We start from the raw sequence: 6008 nt of genomic DNA, 5'->3' as shown, positions 1-6008 counted from the left end.
CATTGACAATATAGGTGGCGCTACCGCTGCAGTCGACATACCAGTGCTCGGACCAAAAGTACATCCGTCTCGCTTTCGCGCTCGAAAACCACCAAAAAACCCTTCGATGCGCCCTTAACAACCCCAGACGCCACCTTCCACCCTCCTTTCACGGAAATCAACTCGCAAATTTCCGGTTTTACCCCTAAAATATCCAGTTTTCACAAATGAAAGTAGCAATCAACTTAGCGCCGTCTTTGTTCCCCATAACCAATATGTCCTCATTACACATTCCAAGGCGACTGCGATACATTGACTCGAACCCTCTGAAGTCAAAATTCACCCCAAAAATTCACCCGTAAACCCTTTTCGTTGCAAATTCAACCCCGTTCCGACGCGGTTTCGCAGAAAATCCCCCAAGTTCCGCGAACATTTTTATCAATATTTGGCGCCATCATGCCTCCCAGAACTAGTGTCTTTCGGATGGTCACGTGACATCAATACCAAGCATGATTTTTGGCGGGGATCGAATAGTTTTTGTAGTGTAAACAATTAACAAAACAAGAAAGTTAGTTTCTTTGTCAATTTTGCGTTATTTCGCGTTGAGGTATTGTCAGATATCTGTTTTTGAAGCTTGTAAAGATGATCGATATTTGCTTTATTCATAACTCGATGTTACGCCCACTTACGCATTATTTTCTGAAATGTTGATTGGATTTACGACCTGCTGGCTGCTCCGAGTCGACGAGTTGCATAAGATTTTATTTTAATTACTTTAAGAATTGTCACCAGAGGAAATTCTTTGGATTTTGTACGAGCGCATGGATAAGAAAATGCGGCGATGCGTTTTATAATAAGAATTTCTAGCACGTTCTGAATACTACTCATCGAGTTTATTTTTTCAGCCAATTTGCGACGTAACCACTTGTGAACAAGGATGGAAAGTAAAATTGATCATGTGCATAACTTAATAATAATTGATTTTATATTTACAGCTGAACGGTTAAAGTAGTACACGCAAAAGGTCATTCCAATGCAACAAGCTTTTTGTTTTTGGCATAAACTTGCATTTTACATTATTTTGTTATATATTTATTAGTATTTTGTCATAATATTGCAACATAATGCAATTAAATTGTTTCATTTTTATCGTTTTTAATTGCATGAAGCTAATCTTTTTTTGGAAAAAGTACAAATAAGTGAGACTTTTGTTTTCATCGGTTGTTGATTGACCAGCTGAAAATATTGAACTTCTCAAATTCACTTTAAGGGTAGTCACGCCATCGTGTACCGTCAGTTCAATTCCAAAGCTTTTTTCCTCCTGTAATATTACAGGTTGTTAGATTACATATTACAAGTTGGATGCTCCTGCCGCTTGTGTAATTTTATTAAATTAGAATTCTATGTTCTGATCTGCATATGTAGTAAACATGTTAAGCATAGATGGCACCATACGCGTATATTGTGTTGCCTATCCAAACGATATATTTCTTCAATCCAGTTCAATCTGAGTCCCAAGCAGTGGCGGCTGGTGCAGGAAGGGCAAACGGGCAATGCCCCACCAAAATGAAAGCACATTTTTAAATCTGAGAATTTCGCGCTATTAATTATCAAAATGCATTTAATTACGAAACCTACAAGTTGCCTATGTTCAGAACACAATCTGACATCATCTCGGCAGGGTATCATACACCTTTGCCCGTCCTGCATGTTGCCAAATTGTGAATATTTTCATTGACCCGTACTTGGCACTCTTCGCGATTATATGCACAAATGCACGATATTGCAACATCTTGGCAGGGCATAGTAATCGCTTCGTCTTAATTATGTACTGCAACTTAAGTACTTAAATGCATATACGATTGCATACACTTTTATCGATTTATTAGTCATCGATTTTGAAACAAAACGGTCGAGTGATATTTGCTAACTTTGTTAGTTTTCTGTGCGTTTGCAGTGATTTTAAGAAACTTAAAAAACTGTGTTGCAGAGTTGTCAATAATATCAATATGAATTCAATTGCGAGAATTTTGCGGCTACAATCTGAAAATAAATTAAGTCATGATGAAAAACTATTAATAAAAAACGTTGGACCGCCAAGACCCGATTTGGACATTGCTATGTCGTCTAAAGTTAAAGACAAACTCGTGCATCGAAAATCTAATAAGACTATGTATCAAAGTGAGTGGTGGTTATGTGGTTGCAACGCGAAAAACGCCCTTTTCTGTTTTGTATGTACCCTTATGAATAACGGAGAAGTTGATAAAGCTTGGACTGAAACCGGAATCACGGATTTAAAACATTTTGGGGAAAACGTAAAAAAGCATCGCTCGAGTAAAAAACACTTAAATCTCAACGTATCGTTCGCAGTCTTAGGTAAAGTAGACATAAGAAATCAGTTAAATAGTGCTTATAGAGAGAACGTCGAGAAACATAATGATCAGGTAAAACAGAATAGATACATTTCAAGTAAACTGATTGACGGTATAAAATTTTTGTGGAATCTTTGAGTTGGCTTTAAGGGGGCATGATGAAACGCATGATTCTACAAATCCGGGAATTTTCAGAGGTTTAATTAATTTAATGGCAGAGCTTGACACTACATTAAACTCTCATGTAGAAAAAACGAACAATCGCGTTTTTATGGGTCTTTCAAAAACCATACAAAACGAACTACTTGATTCAATTTATGCTGTTTGTATTAATTTAATCAAAGACGAAATTTTGGAAGCGGACTATATATCTATTTTAGCTGATGAAACTACAGATGTAGCTTCACAGTCGCAGCTGGTTTTTGTCGTTAGATATGAATTGAAAGGTAAAATATTTGAAAGATTTTTAGGATTCATTAATCCAACAGATCACACAGCTGATTGTATTTCTAGTATTATTTTAAATGAGCTCGAAAAACTTGAAATCAATCAAAATTCAAAAAAACTTATATCTCAGTCTTATGATGGTGCTTCGGTTATGAGTGGAAGACAAAATGGGGTACAAGCAAAAATCAAGGAACATTACTCTAAAGCTCAGTTTATTCACTGCTATGCTCACCAGTTGAATTTAATTATAGAAAAGGCGGCATCAGCACACGGCCAAGTAAGACTTTTTTTTTCAAATTTAGAATCATTTTCCTCGTTTTTTTCAAGATCTCCTAAACGTATAAAAATACTTGATGATATCGTTTCTAAAAGATTACCAAGAAATTGTCCGACTAGATGGAACTTTAAGTCACGAATAGTCAATACTGTACATAGTTTTAAAAATGATTTGATTAACTGCTTTCAAATTATAATGGAAGATAAAAATAGTGACAAATTAACAATTGCCAAGGCAAGTAGTTTACGGAAAACATTAGAAGATTACGATTTTAATTTTTGGTAATAGTTCTTTCACAGAATCATGCCTAGTACCGAGATACTTTTCAACCAACTTCAAATTCCCGAAATGGACCTAATTAAACTTCAAAAAAACATTACTTCTTTTAAACTTGCCATACAACATGTAACAGATTCTATCGACTACGATTATTACCGAGAAGAAAACGAAGAGGGTGAATCTTCAAAAAAGCGGTCTCATTTTAATGATAATAAAATTGCAATTGCTAAAGAAATTTGTGATAATATTAAATTTAGTATAAATGATCGATTTTTAGAAGCAGATTATATTACAGCAGCAAATTTGTTTCAGACTAGCTTATTTTCATATTTTCAACTAAATTTTCCATCAAAAGAAGCTGAATTATGTACTACAAAATATGATTTAAATCTTAATGTGTTAAAAAATGAGTTAAACGTTATTTATAATCATCCCGATTTTTCAACAGCAAATGGTGCCTTAACATTCTTGAAGTTTATGTATGAAAACAATTTATTAGACGTATTTTCAGAAACATAAAAATTATTGAAAATTATTTGCACATTACCGATGGTGACAAGTGAATGCGAACGATGTTTTTCGACGTTAAAACGTATAAAGACATTTTTACGAAATACAATGTGTCAAGAAAGATTGTGTGCCTTGGCAATGTGTTCAATAGAAAAAAAACTAGTGCAAGAAAGCACGAATTTCAATGAACTAGTTATAGAACATTTTGTTCGTAACAAAGAAAGACGTATGGATTTTATATATAGAAATATTAATTAAAAAAATTGAAAAGAATTTAAAGTGGGGGATAACTATTGCATCTACTGGACACGCGATTAACAAAATTTTATTTATATTTCTTATGTCAACAAATTTAAAAGGAACTTTGAGTTAGCCCCATCACTGTTGGGGAAGTATGGAATTAGGTCCACCTCCTCGTGGTTCCAGATGGTAAACAGAAATTATCGATTTTCAATTATCAATTTTCAATCGATAATTTCTGGCTAACGGACCTCTAACTTGACATTTTTCTAAATGAAGAAACACTAATTTTTACCTAGCATAAATTTTAAATTTAGCATAATACTGTGTATTAATTTTGCCCCCCCAACAGAAAAAGTCACGAGCCGCCACTGGTCCCAAGAGCGGCTCAGACGTGTAAATTTGCTTATTCCGACCTGAAATGAGTATTTATTTGTTTGCCATGGCCTTTTTTTAACTCAATATAAGGTTAAAGATTACTAAGAAAAACAAAATTAAATAAAAGTAACATTTAAATTTAGCTGGAATCTAACACAAATTACCATTGCATAACATCGTCTGTATTTTTAAGAACTGCCACAGGTCTTTGTGACATTGTGTCCAGCAAGTTCTGGAGTTCTTAAAGAGTAAGATTATTCTGTATTTATTGTAGTTTTTGTTTTAATTCTATTCAGGTCTGACAAAACTTGCGCGTGATATTTTCTTTATCTTCTTCCACAGTGTCTCGACATCGGAAAGCTCAACGTTGCTAAAAATCCATCTTCAGACTATTTTAATGTTTTTTTAAGGTATGACACGAAGCACCATCTTACTGAAAAATAAAATGTCGTCCACAATATACAACGTCTCGCAATGTAGGCGTAAAAATTCTTATAAAATGTTCTTTTTTTTGTATTGATAGTTCCATGAATAAAATGTACTATTATAGTTATTTTGACTTTTTTTGAAAATAATACAGTCTCTTGTAATTAACAAAGATAAAATAAAAGGTTTCCGACACCTTTTGCCAACTAAGTATAACCGATGTTAGGACTCTTAACTTTTCTTTTTAAACAATAATCTGAATGGAACGTTTAGTTTTTATCCCTGATTCCTTTGACTATCACTCACAGACACTTTAAACCGAGATTTGTCGTTCCAGTTTATTAACAGAAGTCCATAAACATAACCAGTGACTCGAACAATTATTTTAAAAGGTAATTCATTACATTATATCATTTATACAGGGTTAGTCACGAGAGAATTACTTCTGAAAATTATTTTTACGCAACCCAAAATACTAATACCCTGTACCACTTGATATTATCTAAATTTAAAATGAAATGCCTAATCCACGATTGCTTTGACTTTGGCAGTGTCACTTTGACGTTAATTAATTTTTAACATTTTTTTTTCATCGTTGACTCGCCTCTAGAGCCCCATTCGATCGACGACATACAGTCAGAACAATCTGGGCTATACTGAAGCCGTAAGTGCTCTACCAATGTTGTTCGCCGCTAATGTGCATGTGTTAATTCGCCATCTCTGCGTCACCTAGAGCCTCTTCGAAGTGCAAATCTGCAACCTCTGGACTTCTTCGGCCATCCATTTACAAAAAAGCCGTAGCATCCCCCCAAAATGCCCAACATTCTCAACAGATTAGTAGTTAAATTATTTACTTACTTGTTTGAGTTTGTCTTGTAACCTTTGAATAAAATTCCGTAAAAAGAATTTTTAGAAATGATTTTCTCGTGATTAATCGGTTGCAAAAGATTAAGAGGCACACTGACAAATTTATTAGCGGCGCCGGAGGAGATTTCCGACTGGCTGCGGTACCACCATGGACACTCGCGTAACCTCTTTTGCCACAATTGTCAAAATGAGATTGCCAAACTCAAAGCAATCATGGATTAAGCATTTTATTT

At 34.4% G+C, this 6008-nt stretch overlaps 1 long non-coding RNA gene across 1 annotated transcript; it reads left to right on the top strand.

Annotated features, from left to right (window-relative positions):
• The first annotated feature begins 4488 nt into the window (after positions 1-4488).
• LOC135127493 (uncharacterized) lies at positions 4489-5035 on the top strand. The gene is made up of 2 exons (XR_010280236.1): positions 4489-4730; positions 4825-5035. It is a non-coding gene; the product is annotated as an uncharacterized LOC135127493 (long non-coding RNA).
• Positions 5036-6008: the final 973 nt, after the last annotated feature.

Source organism: Zophobas morio, unplaced genomic scaffold (assembly GCF_036711695.1).
Source record: "Zophobas morio isolate AGI-343-1 ecotype UQ-CSIRO unplaced genomic scaffold, CSIRO_AGI_Zmor_V1 ptg000012l, whole genome shotgun sequence".
NCBI classification, from domain to species: Eukaryota; Metazoa; Arthropoda; class Insecta; order Coleoptera; family Tenebrionidae; genus Zophobas; species Zophobas morio.
The sequence above is the reverse complement of the archived record's forward strand: the minus strand, read 5'-3'. Positions and strand labels throughout refer to the sequence as shown.